General features: G+C 38.2%; 1 protein-coding gene across 3 annotated transcripts in view; it reads left to right on the top strand.

Moving 5' to 3' along the window:
- LOC121293152 (ras-related protein Rap-1b) overlaps nucleotides 1-16,422 on the top strand; it is an 84,363-nt gene that overhangs the window by 31,668 nt on the left and 36,273 nt on the right. For 2 of the 3 annotated variants that reach the window (XM_041215900.1, XM_041215901.1), the window contains exon 2: nucleotides 6,153-6,229. The gene's annotated coding sequence lies outside the window, so the exon portion shown is untranslated. Of the gene's footprint in view, nucleotides 1-5,725; nucleotides 5,844-6,152; nucleotides 6,230-16,422 lie in introns of those variants that run through there. The other variant, XM_041215903.1, reaches the window with a different exon arrangement.

Genomic DNA, 16,422 nt, shown 5'->3' with positions numbered 1-16,422 from the left:
TTTCACCTGGATCTAATCTCTTTAAATGAGAAAACTCTCAGGAAATAAAATCAATCAGAACTTAAATCTGCTTTTATAGCAAATAATCCTGCTGTTGCCAGAGTGTTAAGCTGGATCATTTCAGCCTCTTAAAAGGGCCACCTTCATTGTACTATGGAAAGATGATATGCATACAATGTTCTTTTTATCAGTGTACTCCTCCAAAGAGAATACAAATGCTTGCCTGAAAGGAAGAAGGCAAAAAAGGGACAACTGGAAACTTGTGAGCAGTTTACACTGTTGGGGTCTTTCAGAAGTGGAACATTGGTTACTCAGTGCAATTTCTTTGAAGTTCTGTCGCTTCAGTAAGTGTGCAGTTTTATTCAGTTTAGTGATTGTGTGATTGAACTAAAGCACTGCCCTAAAAGGTGAATGAGAGTGATAAAACAAAACAGGAATTTTTCCAAATTAAAATCTATATTGAGTAATTCAAACAACATTTCACTCAATTTGGATCAGTATTGCAGTAAATCCAGCGCTGCATCCATTTGATCCAGAAGCCTTCAAGTGAACAGGTGGAAAATACACAATCAAACTTCTGGTCATATAGGCTTGCACAAAAGTTTTGAATTTAGCAAATAGAAACTTAGCCCAATAGTCTTAGATATCCTGGACTTGTGAACAAATGATTTAACCAAGTCACTGGGAGGCTGGTCAGTCTTGTATATCGCTCACTTGTATATCAAGTGGACAAAGTTGAAAGTAGTTGGTGAAAAATAGCCAGATGTTGAGTAGCTTCTTCAGATAGTAAAACAGGCTGCAACCAGGAGGACCAGCAGCTCGAGTCCATTCTCTGTATTTCAAGGCTGCCATATAAATAATGTTGCTGAGCACTGTTTTATACGTTCATTTGAGTGTACAAAGTGGTCTACAAGGCACAGTACCTACTGTAGAATAGTGCACTTGGTACATTTGTGCAGTGGTCTTTAACTGTAGTCCATTTTCCTTACATTAAGTACATGAGTCTCTTGTTTTGATTGATCATACTGGACTTTAATAGGGACTTCATTGACCTCATTACCGCCTGCTTCACTAGACATCCTGAAGGAATTTCCAGTAGAATGGTTTTGACAGAATTAGGCATGGATAATGGAACTGTTTCTCAGGACATTATTCCATCCGACTCCCTGATCAAGTTGCTCGAGCTAAACCAGAAGACAGGCAGCACCTGTGGAGCTAGACAGGATGCCAGCAATTATAAAGTTATCAAGATCTAGCACAGATCTAGTACAGAAGCACCTCCACACGAGGTTCATCTCAGCCTTTCAAGCATATCTTTCTGTTCCCTTTTCTCTCATTAACTTGTTTAGTTTTCTTTTGAATGTCAACTGTGGCTAAGTTGGTAGCACTCTTGCCTCTTGAGTCAGAAGATTCTGACCTCAAGTCCCACTCCAGGACTTGAGCATGAAAATCAAGGCTGAACATCTCAGCTGGTTGTGACACTATTTCAAAGAGCAGATGAGCTGTCCTCGGTGTCCAGGGCAATATTTATCACTCAATCAACGTCAACCATATTATCTGCTAATTATCTCTTTACTGTTTGTGGGAGCTGGCTGTGCACAGATTGGTTGCTGTGATTCCTACATTACAATAGTGACTATACTTCAGAAGTATTTCATTGGCTGTAAAGCACTTTGAGATGTCTGATAGTCATGAAAGGTGGTATATAACTGTCTGTCTTTTGAAAGCATCTTGGCTGTTTGCCTTACTCACTTTCTGTGATAGTGAGTTCCACGTTCCAAGCACTCTGTACAGCACATTCAGGTGAAGGGTTCTCCCTGACTGCAGGCTGCTTGAAGATGGTGGCGTATTTCAAGACTGCTTCACTTGATAAAAATTGCATGGCAAAGTCAGATCGGTAGCATTCCCAGGTAAATCTGGAAAATTCTTATACTTAATACTTAATGGTGAGTATGTGCATAATGCTTCAGACCCAGGTTGACTGTCTCTGATCATTCATAAGCAATTCTTCTTTGAGGAAAAGAGGGGTTGCTGTAGGATATTTTTCTTCGCCATTTTTCTGAAATTTTTTTTTTTAAATTAATGTTTAAAGAAAACATGGAGTTGAAAGAGTCAGCAAGTACACTAAACCTGTTCTTTTGTAAGCATGGCAAACCGTCACAAATTATGCAACATGGTGTTAAGGAAGTAATTCTCTAATGCTAGAAAGTTGGCAAAAGAACCAGAGGGGCGATGAGAAAATAAAAATGGCAGCAAGTTAAGCCGGAATGTACTGTATGAAAGGATGGTGAAAGAAGATTCATTAGTAACTTTCAGAAGGAAATTGGATTAATACTTAAAACATATATTAAAAAATACTTGCAGGGCCATGAAGAAAGAGAAAAGGAGTGAGACTAATTGGATAACTTTTTCAAAAGGTTGGCCCAGCCAAGATGGGCTGAATGGTCTCTTACTGTGTTGCATGGTTTTAAGTGTCCCATTTGAGATGTGACATAATGGAAGTTCTTGGAAAATAGCTTTAAGGAAAGCTTTTCCTTTCCTTAATCCTGTGACTCAACTGGACAGGTTTGAACAAGCCCAGATGTGTACAGTTTGTCCTCATAGTTTGCAGGATTGGTCTGTTTTCTGACCAATTTTGAGCAGTTTAGCTGATCCCTTTTACAGTAATTGAGATCCTTTACTGTTAATTTGATAATACATTGCTTTAGTAAGTCTGAAATCAATGTCCTTGGTATGCTGAAACTTTTCTCTTTTCCTTCATCTCCCAGTTTTGACTTTAATCGGTGAATTTTCCCTACTTGATTTTAAATCATTTTATGTAGGCTCTAGAGAGGAGTCATTAAACTAAAGATTTTCCTGAATAACTACATTGAACATGCAAGTGGGTACGTATGTAGCATTACAGATATAGTTCCTATTCAAAACACCAAATATTCGCACATTCTGATCATCTCAGCCATTTGTGCTGATGATGTTTTGTACGAAAAAAGTGATCTATATGTTTTAAGTAATCGTTTAAATTCATTGATCACTTGTGTTTTACAAAGCATTATTACCATATTAAGATGTAAAGCGTTACATTTGAGTTAAGCAGAACATTTCTGTTACAGGCGCATAGGGTCCACAATTTCCAAACATTAAAAATGCAGTTGCTAATGGTGTTGCAGGTTTTTGCTTTTGATGGCAGTGGTGTGTGTGTATGTGTATAAAAGTATGTATAATTAGCTTGAATCATACTTGGAGGTTGTGGAGCATTTCGACTGCAACTGATTAGGCTTGGTTATATTTCTGGAGGAAGCTGTATTGAGTGTGGAATTATGCAACATTGACCTTCAATCAAAAAAGAAAAATTGCATGCTCAAAGCTCCTTACAAGATGGTTTGATTTCTACAACATATTCTGAAGGGGCATAGTAGTTGCTGTCTTCCAGGTTAAATTGTAAACTACCTTAGCTGCACTATTGCTACACAATATTTTAATAATGGGTTTGCTCATGATATTTTCCCACAAGTTTGTGCTTTGGCAGCTATTCTAACTTATGGGTAAGGCGAGTCTTCCCTTTGGGTGGTTTAGCATTGGAGAAGTGCAGCTGGCAGTAAACAATCAGCTTTCTTTCCTGCTTTTTTGTTAACATTAAGGAACTAACAACACTGTAAGCTGGCAAAAGTGAGAGTTTTTAAATTTATTGTCAGTTTGAATTGCTTATTCATGTGAGGTTAATGCAGAGGCCCAGCAATGTGTGTGTCTGCATAATAGGCCAGAGTAGCTTAGCTCATATTGAGACCAATTCTGAACATTATACATAAGGTGAAAAGTAATGATATACAGAGGTCACTCTTCTTAAACGGTGACAGAAAAGGCAATTATAAAATGCCTAAGGAATGGAAAGAAAATGGAAGAAAAAGTTGCCTCATATTGCTCTTGTACATCCTTAAACGAAGAGTTTTCTGTTTCCTTGATGCCTTGAATGTACTTTGTTACACCCTTTGTCAGGTTGGGGGAAAACCATCAGATTAGAAATAGAAAGAAATGGTATAGTATGAGAAATTCAAATAAACCCCGTGCAAGTTAATGTGTCCAGGTGGTGGTTGTGGGAGTTGTGCCATTTTTTGCCGGGAAAGGATAAGCAGGAGAAGAATTATAAATAGAAAAATAAAGTAAGTGAGGTGGACAAGTATTTCAAAAACCCTTTGGGACATCGGACAGAGCTCTGAAATAGAAACAGAAAATGCGGGTAATACTCAGCAGGTCAGGCAGCACCTGTGGAGAGAGAAACAGAGCTAACGTTTCACGTCGATAACCTTTCATCAAAACTTTGAAATGAGAATCAGAACTAATCAAAAGGAATGAAATGGTCTTTTAATTTAGAAGTCACCAGCAGCATTGTTCAAATCTTTTAGACTCAGCAATGTCACCCTTTGCAAGAAGTCCCCTCAAAATGAATTTTGAACCCAGATGCAATCCTGCAATTCATTTGTGTGCCTCTTTATGGAATAAAATCATTCAATATTATATGAAGCTGAGACAAATGCTTCAAAATTACATTAACTTTTAGGACTGAAATTTTGTAGCCCATAATAGCAAGGCAGTGTTGGGAATGTTGTCACATTGCTTTGCAACACATAACTACTTCATAGATAAAAGATTTTGGCAAAGCTATTCCTTTTTTATGATAAAATGTTAGTTCTTCCCTTATAAGGAAATGTTAGGTTCATTGGCCTTGTCAAATATTTTGGCCAAATTGTCCTGTAAAGCCTGTAAGTGCTGATTGAAGAAATGAAGTAGTGACAGAGGTGGTGATAAATTCTCAGCATTCCTACCTGAGTTTGCATTATCTTGCCAAAACTTTATACTGAGAGAGCCATCAAACTTCTGGATTAGTTTCATCATTTTCAGTTGAAAGAGTGTTTGCTTGAAATATGTTGTGGCTTACCTTTTGAGGACAGGTGTTTGGTCTCCAAATGGTGGTTCCATTTACTTGGGTTCATGCTATGCTGAGCATTCTATCATAATTATTGGTTTGGACAAAAATTGTTGCCTGCAAATGTGAATTTCAGGTAGAATTGTAAGGTTTGTATATTTCTTTTCAGAATTTCTACTTGTTCCGTCCATGGGACCAATATCCTCAACTTTTGATGCATCAAAAAATGCTTAATTCTTTCACAATCATTGAATGCCGAAGGTCTGATATATGGGGACAATAGGGTGTTTGATATTTTGAGTTAAAGCTTACCAGTGCAGATATTAGTTCAGGCAAGGATTATCTGGCAGCAAACTATCATTTTATGAAAGATATGGCTTATTAGTGTGTCTGCAGCTGCCACTGATGTAGCCTATCACATCTTCCTGCTTTAGAACACTAGACCAGCAATGAAAAGTCTGAATTTCTTTAAATTTTAGAAATTGAGCAAATTTAATATTAACTTCATAGCAAAAGTATAAACTGATGTAGCCTTATTTAAGAAGAAATTATTGCAGCTCAAGATGTTTAAAATCCTGATTTCTAAAATGAAAGTTGGACAAGTCAGAGCTGCTGAGTGTGGTTGCCAATTGCCTTTACCCGTCATTTTTAGAATATTAACTTTTTATTAGTCTAAATAATCTTAAAATTGACTTGTACTGTAACTGTTGCAAATATCAAGTTCAACATGACTTTTCACAACAATGGAATATCTTGTTTTTAGAAATGGGAAAATTATTCTTGCAGAGTTTGCTTGTAGCTGGATTGACACAGCTTGTAATGGAATAAGTGGATATGAATTATCCAGTTGACTGCACCAATGTGTATAAAATCTGTGACTGCCATTCTGACCAGAAAGGTCCTCACCACTTTATCTATAGGGGTAAGTGTGTAAGACGGTATAACATACAGGTACCACAAGAACTTGCTCTAGAGTTTTGCATTTGCACTTCAGAATGAGAGATACTATATTTTTGTATTGCGTGTTTTTAAATTTGTTTATACTGGGTATTGAAAAAGGAGATTTCGCCAATCTTATAGAAAAGTGTATATTTTGACAGTTGTGAAAGTTAATCAGCAGTCATCTGAGGGCTGAAATCGTGTATAGCTTTATTGCTCATTTGATATTTATAGAATTTTCAAACATTGATATGCATTTCATTACTGTTGTATTGAATCCCTAACTTTGTAGGTGGAAGCCATTGAAGCCTGGATCCAGATACTGCATCATTAAATCTACTGCATTGAAGAGCAGGGGGCTGAAGACTTGTAAGTTACTAAGTTACGTGATAAATTAGGTGTAGTGGTTGTCTTCTAAACATGAAGTGCCAGTGTTTCCATAGGCAGAATGAGTCGGAAGTATTGAGCTCTAGTGGGAGTCAATTTTCAGAATTCTGTTTTTGTATTTCAAATTTAGAAGGTTTGCTGGTTAATCTGTAAATGTTCAGTGCTAATGGAGCAGTACTGTTCAGCCAATGATTCTTCATATTTCACTTGGGCTAATGAACAGATTCAATAGTTATCAGACAATGTTATTGATAAGTTTTTTTTTAGCTTTTTTTTTGTCAGTACCTTTTAGTGTAGTATTAATGCCCAGAAATAGTATTAGAGATTTCAATTATTGATTCAGCTGCTGAAGAGGGTATAAATTGAATGAAAACTTATAATAATGAAACATACCAGATTGTCGGCATCTGAAAAGGAAGTTTGATTTGGAGCCTGTGATGTTCCAATCTCCCCCACTCCACAATGTATTCTCACAATTTGTCACGACTTGTGAATTGCTTGTTGAAGATTTGTTCTTTGGGGTACAGCTGGAAATAGTGTTTGTATGTCGTCTTTAGCTCAAGCTGCTCCCTTCCATATGGCGTTGTCCAGTCAGTAAAGTAATTCTTCCTATGCAATGCACAGCATCCTTTTTTTAATATTTATTCATGGGATGTGGGCATCACTGGCATGGCCAGCATTTATTGCCCATTCCTAAGTACCTTTGAGAAGGTGGTGGAAGTTGCCTCCTTGAACTGCTGCAGTTTGGGGTGAAGTTGGTCCCACAGTGCTATTGGGAATTTGATTTTTGGCTCAATAAGTGAAAGCAGTGATATATTTGCAAGTCAGGATCATGTGTGACCTTTGGGGATTGACGCTTATGGTGTTCCCATTCATTTTCTGTCCTTGTTCTTCTAGTTGGTGGAGGTCATGGGTTTTGGGAAGCGCTGTCAAAGATGCCTTGGTGAATTGCTGCAGTGCATTTTGTAGATGGTACACAGTACAGCAATGGTGGAGGGAGTGAATGGTTAAGGTGGTGGATGCAATGTCAGTCAAGCAGGATGCTTTGTTCTTGATGATGTTGAGTTCATCGAGTGTCCTTGGAGCTGTGCTCATCTCGGAAGGCAGAGAATATTCCAACACACTTGTGCCTTGTAGATAGTGGAAAGGCTTTTGGGAGGTGGAAGGTGAATCACTCACTGCAGAATTCAGAATGACATTTGGTTCCATTGAAGTCAATGGAACTGAATTCCACATGGATTGTAAAAAGGCAACCGATGCAATACCACCTGTCTTCCTTCCCCACCCAAGTTCAGTTTCACCCTTTTGGACTTTAATACTGTGCAGCAGAGCATCTGTTATTGTAACTTGGTTTAAATCCCAGCTTGTGTGTTTTCATTTATCCATGTTTTGGATGAAGCAGATCCTACACAAGCTGAATTTTCACAGCTGAATATTATAATGGGACACAGCAATGAGATTGTTCCAGTTTCTAGGCTTCTGTCACTGACCCCCAGTAGTTGTAAAAAACCAGTGTAAAATGACAACAAGGAGTATTTCCTTTGTTTTGTGTTTTAGCATTATATCCTTCATTATGTGTGGGGGAGGAATTTTCTCCTTTTCTCCACTCTTCTCTCCCCCAACATGTGCCACGCCACCTGCACGAATGTACACGCCCATAACTGACCACAGAGGGTCTTTCTATGTGCTGGAGTCTTTTCGACTATCTGCCTACCAATTATATATGCCAAAAAATACTGTTGAGGGGCCAGTGCAAAATGCAAAGTTCCATCATTAATACCTGATGAAGCAAGTTGGAAATTGGATTGTTTTGTATTCAGGGAAACAAAAGATGTTTTGTAATTCTGAACTGTTGATCAGTTTTGCCTTACTGTGATCTTTACCACTTATTTTTGGTCCTATGCAACTAATGTGAGGAGAAAGGAGATTGCTGCATTTGAAGTGTAATAACTGCTTGGACACTTTCCAGCAAGTATTCCTTTTTCAGGCAGTAGCAGAAAGCTAGTGCATAATCCAGCATCCTGTTACACCCTAATACCGATTGTCAAAGCAAGTTTTCTGTTTTGCATAGCAAGATTTTTGGACCAGACAAAACGATAACATAAATATTATAACAATAGAGGACTTTCCTTAGCATCACTTGCAAACAGTTCCCGACTATTTTAAGACATTTATGTTTCAAAGATAGGGAACAAATGTAAACATCCAATATTTTACTCTTAAGGTCAGTTATTTTGGATGGTTCTCATTTCGAATTATTATGCATTTGCTGTTTCAATTTTTTTCCAGACCAGCCCATATTTTTAAGTCAAACTTGAGTCACTCGATGAACATTGTGTACAATCTGAGCATCTTGAGACGGGTTTCTAGAGTTGGATGTTCCAGAGCAAAGTTCTCATCTTCAAAATTCTCTATGATCCTCTCAAATTACGTTATTTCCTGCGTAGGTGGCTGAAAGCTCCAATGGATATTTGGGTGTTCGGAGTCATTAACAGTGATACAGTCAGAACTGAAGAACATCAGGGATCAGTTCTACATGCTGAAGTTGCTCATAAATGCTCTGTGGCTGAGGATCAGCTTCAATTTCTTCAAATTTCTCAATTCTCCTCTTATTTATCAACCATAACTGCATAGCAAAAGTAGTTTGAAATGCTGGTCAGAGTCACAAAATCCCAACTTCTAGCAACAAAATTCGTTGCATCCGGAAAACTGATGGAGAATTCAGTCCTGGCTCCTTAAGCAGCCAGGGACTTCTGATAGGGGCCCTTGAAAAGCTTGATAACTCCAGTGTTCGTCAGTTGAAGCTTAGAAGTGAATTTTTTGGAAGGTGGACAAGATTCACATTCCTTGGACCAGAAATTTCCATGGTAACTATTCATAATTATTAACACTTTGTGTCATGCCTGGGGTCACTTATTGACTTTGGCCATTTTTTTTGAGTTATGGCATGACTTTTTTTTGACCCATCTGGGATTAACTTTAGAAAATGGCATTTTTATGGCTTTTCCAATAAAATTTGTTCTGAAATTCCCAGGAGTTTTTATTACCTGCTTTAAACACTTCAGGATGCTCCAATGTTAGAGTTTAGAAATGCTTAACTGTTTCATGTCAGTTCAGAATTTTATGCTTCTGACAGAACCATGTTTTATTGATGGTTCCCTGAGTGGCACAATAGTCTTTTGCTAGTTCAGTTGATCAAAGCATGGTGGTTTTGTACTTGGGGCTCAAATGCATTTTGAAAATATTAAATTGTTTGCAAAAACCTGTCGCCACTAAAGTATTTTGCTCTTAACAGCTTCTCTCAAATATCCATGCCACATAAAAAACTTAAAGAAGATGGAGCAAACAATCTGGTTACATTCCGCAGAAGAGTCATATGGACTTGAAATGTTAACTCTGTTTCTGTCTCCACAGATGCTGCCGGACCTGAGTTTTTCCAGCATTTTCTGTTTTTATTTCAGATCCCAGCATCTGCAGTACTTTGCTTTTATTTATGCTTTTAAACTGGTCAGGTCAATTGTGATTAAAATTTGTACACCTAACTAAAATTGGATGACTGAAATGTGATAAATTATTAATTTGTTTACTAATTGGAATCATAAGATGAAGCACCTTTAAATGAATTATAACAGAACAGCTGTAACAACACACAAACTTAAGTGTGTACAAAACATAGCATGCAGAAGCTGGGCTAGTCGCCAGTATAACATAATGCTGATGGTGACTTAACATGCAAAATTGACTGTATTTATTAAGATGATCAAGTGATATTTCAGCACAATTTATTTCATGCTATTTAGCTTTGAATAAAATTGTTGCAAAAATGCTCCCCCTCGTTAATGTTCATGTCGAACACAAGCCTATATGGCAGATGGTTCTGACAGTACTATTTTTGTGGAAAGAGATCAGAAAAGGCCACATATGAAACAGGAGGGCCAGGAATACTCTCAGTATTAAGCTGAATCAGGATGCAAGATGGACTGATTTAGATCTATGATGTTGCCTACATTATTACTGTCTCGGTCCAAATATCCCTAAACATCTGATCCCACATCACCTGAAGACTCCCCAGGTGCAATACTATTTGTAATCAATTAGCATGTATCTGTGTAGTTAATATAGTTTCTACAGGGTGAATTTTAAAGCAATTAATATAGCCTGTATTGTAATAGTTTATAGTTCAGTCAGCATGTGAGGTGGAAACATTAAATTCCCTGGAGATGACATAGAAGACTGCTGACTTTTTGTGCTGTAGGCTTTAGTTTGATTAGCTTGCTGTTAGATACAACCCATGCATATCAAGCGCCTGGCGCTAATACCATCAGAAGCCGTGAGCAGCAATTTTAATGGTTGCCTGCAATGCAAAATACCAACTACAGCAAAGTGAGTTGGTTTCCAACAGTATCACATTGAAGCTGTTGGTCAATCTTGGAGTTGGTCAAGGCCAATACACACCTCAGCTCACCCAGCAGTGATCTTTCCCCAACTGATGGTGTGCATAAAACTTTGCTAAAATAAAGGAAGCTTGAAACCAGATTGTTGAAATTGTGAAATATGACAATGGTGTCTATCTAGTTGCATTGTGCCTTCCAAGCAAGTGTGTGGGTCTGCGTTGCTCGTGTCTGCCACATATGTCAAGCTTGAGTTATTAAACTCCAATGAACTATAAGCAAACTTTCTCCTGATTGAAAATCACATTTTTTCCAAACTTAACACTTGCTGTAAAAATTACCTGCATTGTATTTGGAGATTATAACGCTGCATATTAGAAAATAGGTGTAAGTCAGGAGCTAAAAGAAATATTTTCTGGGTAGGCAATGGCTCTTTCTGGGAATGTTTCTAAAAGTGAGATTAACATTTTTTTTAGCACATAAAACACTGGATTATTAAGGTTAAATAAGTTGTCTTTTTAATTTTCCTTATTTGTCCTCCTGAATGAGGACCTCTTGCTAGGAGTATAATTCCTCAGATAGTAGTTATGGCCTGATACCTTATCTAAAAGACCTGTATTAGTGTCTGAGCCTTGATATTGAGAGTTTATAGACCTATTGGCTGCAATGGACATCCCCTTCAGACCCATTCTTCCTGATGCTCATGCATTTGCATTGGATTGGAAGTGGGAAGATTAACTTAGGGCAATGATAAACCTTCCATCTCTTCAGGCTGAGGCCACTTGTGGCAGTGACCCTTCCACTAGCTCATTGGGCTAAACTTCCTCTAATATTTCTCCCCACCCTAGCCCTGAACTTGCATCTTTCTCTAATTTCTCTCCTAACTCCCTTCTCCCCACGAAGCCCTTTCTGAGCTCCTGTCCAAGAGATCCACCTCCTGGCCTCAATCCTATTCCCACTAAACTGCTGACCACCCAACTTCGCCTTCTGCTCCCCATGTCTGCTAATATTGTTAACTGTTCTCTCTGTTCAGGTATTTTTCCTTTCTCTTTTAAATCTGTCATCAGCCCCTCAAGAAAGCAATCCTTGACCCCACTGTCCTTACAAACTATCATCCCATTTCCACTTCCCCCTCTCCTGCAATACTTGAAAGTGCTGTCGCCTTCCATATCCATTCCTACATTAATGGAACTCCATGTTTGAATCCCTCCAATCAGGTTTCGCCCTGCCACAGTATCAAAGCAGTATCAAAATCACAATCCCTATGTAACTGTGAAAAAGATAAACTTTCCCTCCTCATCCTTCTCAAATTATCTGCAGCCTTTGATGTGGTGAAGACAGTGTCATAGTAGTATTGTCACTGGGCTGATGTTCCAGAAACCCAGGGTAATGATCTGGAGACCACGGCAGATGGTGAAATTTGAATTCAATAAAAAATCTGGAATTAAAAGTCTAATGATATCCATGAAACCATTGTCAATTGTCGTAAAATCCCATCTGGCTCGCTAATGCCCTTTAGAGAAGGAAATCTGTCATCCTTACCTAAGTTAAAAGCAAAATACTGTGGATGCTGGAAATCTGAAACAAAAACAAAAGTAGCTGGAAAAACTCAGCAGGGCTGACAGCATCCGCGGAGAGGAAGACAGTTAACGTTTCGAGTCCGAATGACTCCTCTTCAGAAGATCTGATGAAGATCTGGCCTACATGTGACTCCAGACCCACAGCAATGTGGTTGACTTCTTTTTTTACTCTCTTACTGATACCTCACTGGTGACCATCAAGGATCTATTCTTGACGCCCTATTTCTCATCGACATGCTGCTGCTCTGTGAAATCATCTAAAAGCACAGCATTAGTTTTTGTACGCTGTACATGTACGCTGATGATGCCTAGCTCCACCTCACCACCACCTTTCAACGAGTCCACTGTTGCTAAACTATTAGACTGCTTATCCAAAATCCAGTACTGGATGAGCAGAAATTTCCTCCATTTAAATATTGGGAAAACACAGTTTTTGGTCCCTACTCCAAACTCGATTCTCTAGCTACCAACTCCATCCTTTACCCTGGCAACAGTCTGAAGTTAAGCCACTCTATTCACAATTGTGCCTATGTCACATTTGACCCCAAGATGAACTTTTGACCTTGTTTTCGCACCATCACTAAGACTGCCTTTTTCCATCTTCATTACTTTGTTCCTGTTTGCTGCTGAAACCCTCATGCCTTTGTTACCTCTAGACTATTCCAAAACACTTCTGGCTGGTTTCCTTCAGCCTACCCTGTGCAAACTTGAGCTCATCCAAAACTCTGCCTGTGTCTTAATTTGCACCAAGTACCGTTCTTCTATCACCCCTGTGATTGCTGACCTACATTGGCTGCCAGTCAAGCAACGTCTTTAAAATTCTCTTTCTTGTTTTCAAATACTTCCGTGGACTTGCCCCCTCCCTATCTCTGTAATCATCTCCAGCCCCACATCCTTCTAAGAAATCTGTATTCCTCTAATTCTGGGCTTTCTTGCTTTCTCGATTTTAATCACACCACTATTGCTGACCCTGCCTTTAGTTGCCTAGGCCTTAAGCTCTGGAATTCCCTCCCTATACCCCTCCACCTCATTACCTAATTTTCATCCTTTCAAACACTCCTTAAAACTTACCTCTTTGGCCATCTCGCCTAATACCTCCTTATGTGACTCGGTGTTATTATTATTTATAATGCTCCTGTGAAGTGCCTTCCTTGGGACATTTTATGCAGTGCCTTTAACATGATAAATATATGTTAACCCAAATGCCAGCCTGGCTGATGTCAGCCTACTCTGTACTGGCATAAAACTTGGGGACTTCCTAATGTTGTTTAATGGTTTCTTCTGGAAGAATGTAGAGATTTTAAAAAAGAATGCAATAAAATTGTTTGAGACTTGATGGGGGTGAATTGGCAGCAAGGCTGTGGCTATAGTATTACCATGAATGACGGTGTACAGCTTGACCTATGAAGCCTCAAAACGGGGTTTGACTTTTATACCTAGTATAAAAGTGAATTGTCCACGTGTGTGTGTGTGGGTGTGTGTGTTCGCTATTTTGAAATGTCATCAGCATCTGCATTGTTTGGATGTAGAGATAGTTTAAGTAAATTATATTTCGTATTTGTGGGTATTAGGAATGTATTTTAGCTTTAATGTTGAAGTTTGATTTGTATTTCTGTATCTGTGTGTTAAGAAAAGATCAAATTGAATTTTAGTTTCACTTTTAAAAGGTGCTTGCATTTCTAATAAGAGTTTTACAACTGTAGCTAAGTTAAGCAAATGAGCAGAAAAAAAACAGTACTGTTGCCTAGCAACAGGGGTCCAGAGAAGCAAGACCCTTCTGGCTTGTCCAGGGGTAATCTCAGCTGGGATCATAACAGTGCAAAGAGTGGGCATATCTTAACCTCCCAAGTATCTATGCAACACAACTTGTTTCACTTGCTTGATCCCTTGTGCCCAGTTATAAGGTACTGGTAAGTAAAATATATATTTATAGGGTAAAAAATTGAGGCTGACTACTAATGCGAATATAGCAAGTCATGGCTGAAAATGGAGTTGACTTATACACTATGTATATGCAAAAGCATGACTTTTGGAGCTGGAAAAATGTGGTCGGCTTATTTGCTGGGTTGATTTATATGCCACGACTTAGGAAATTTAGTTTGTTCATTTAATGTGCATGATATGTTAGTTCACCATATAATGTTTGGGAAGCTCAAACATAGCTGTATTTCGAACAAAAGGCATTGTTTGACTTGTATGAATACTCAACAGTTTTTTATGTTCTGTTTTTAAAATCTTATGCCCTGCAAACTTGAACTCTGCTTTCATGTGCAAAGTTGTGCAACAAATTGGAACATTCAAAGACTGATCTAATTTCTAATATCTTTAATTTGGATTGTATTTTTAAACTGCACATTTTAGGTCAAAATTTTCACCTATGTCTCCAGATTTCTTAACTGAGCAATAAAACTAACTTCACTGTTGGGTATATGTTAGTGCTTTTTTTCCTGCTTTGGCAGAGCCATTCTTGATGACTAACCACATTTTGACATCCATTTGCTTTTTAGCAGTCAAAAATAAGTCCATATTTAATTTATTCTTTGTACCCATATCTAATTTCAGAAATTTTTAATAGCTTGCTGTCGTATGTTAAGTCATTTGCATCAATATTCTATAAATGTCTCATTTCTAAGAATATGTGATCAACCCAGCAATATCTAACATGACTGCTGCACTTGGTAGATTGTGTGTTGGCTTATTTAGGAGATTCTTTGATAAGTTGTAATTAGCTTCATTTTAACTGTGAGGAACATATTCATTAGTAATTAGACTATAAGGGCATTAACAGTGGGCTTTCTCAACTAGGCAGTTAAGCTTAACATTTTAATACATACCTGAGGTTTGCAGTAAACACTACTTAAAGTGTAATATAATTGTTAAATTGGGCATAGATTTTTTAAATTTAGGGAATGGATATGCAACGAACATGTCTCAGAACAGAGAATGTTTTGGTCAAGGGAAATTTGCTCATCAAAGCTGAAGCTTGTACTATTTCATCCAAATTCATTGCCCAAGAAGCCCCCCCAAACTCCATTGTTTTCTCTCTATTCCCCTCTCTCCTCTGACCTAACTCCCGCCCTTCCTCACTCATCCTTCCCAGTCTGATTTATTTTCCTTTATTCTCTTTTCACTCATGCAGTGGGTCATTTTGCAATTTTAAACACATTAAATATAAGTCGTTGTTGCAAAGGGGTTGTTGCGAAGCTATGGGCATACGAGGCCACATTTTGGATGTATCTGAGATATGCACTGTCAGACACATCTAAGGGTAGGCATGAACTTGTGGAAAGACCCCAAAAGAAAGCTGAGGCAAGCTTGTTCACTGTCACTGTATTGTAAGAGATGACATCAGAGCATTTGTCCTAGGGATTCTAAATGCATTCCTTTTTAAAAATGGCATTGTTGCTCGACTTGACTAAGGATGAAATGCACTTTGCCTACCACCTGTTTTGGGTTCAGAAAATTATAGAAGATTTCAAAATGCTGGAAAATATGCCAGTAAAAGTGCAACAAGTTTACATTTCCTTGGAAGAATTCCTGTCACCAAAAGGGAGATGTTGGGAATTTCCCCCCTTTCCTAGGAAATAGATTTTGCAACATTAGTTTTATTATTGACAATTTCAAAATCCACCTCCTCAAACACTTCACCTCTTTATGTACTTTTACAGACCCATAATACAATTGATGAGTTATTGGGTTACTTGAAGCTTTAGAACTGCTCATATTGCACTGCATTGGGGAAAAGCCTTTTTACACAATGAGTAGTTAGGATCTAGAGTGCATTGCCTGAGCATGTTGTAGAGACGGATTCTATTGTGGCTTCCAAAAAGGGATTGGAGAGAGAGAATTACCTGGAAAGAGAATTTGCAGTGCGACAGGGAAATGGCAGGGGAATGGGGCTAGATGAGTTGCTCTTGCAGGGAGCTACCACAGACACAATGAGGATGAATGGCCTCCTTCATGCTTTAACCATTGTTCTATGATTCCATTCTAAGTGCTCTTTGCGTCATACATTATTCCATGAGGTTTCCGTTTGCACAGAAAAATGAATTTAACTGCAGAATGTGATCCCAAAGCACCAAAAAGCCTCTAAAATGCAACCTAATGAAATAATTTAATTTATTAAATTATCTAACAGTGATTTTGGTCTCAGACCTTCAATCAGGGCCGTTTTTCAGCTGTGCATTTGAGTTGTCAGTTATTT

This window comes from Carcharodon carcharias, chromosome 21 (assembly GCF_017639515.1).
Source record: "Carcharodon carcharias isolate sCarCar2 chromosome 21, sCarCar2.pri, whole genome shotgun sequence".
In the NCBI taxonomy this organism is placed as follows: domain Eukaryota; kingdom Metazoa; phylum Chordata; class Chondrichthyes; order Lamniformes; family Lamnidae; genus Carcharodon; species Carcharodon carcharias.
Note: the sequence above shows the minus strand (reverse complement) of the source record. Positions and strands in the feature narration are given on the sequence as shown.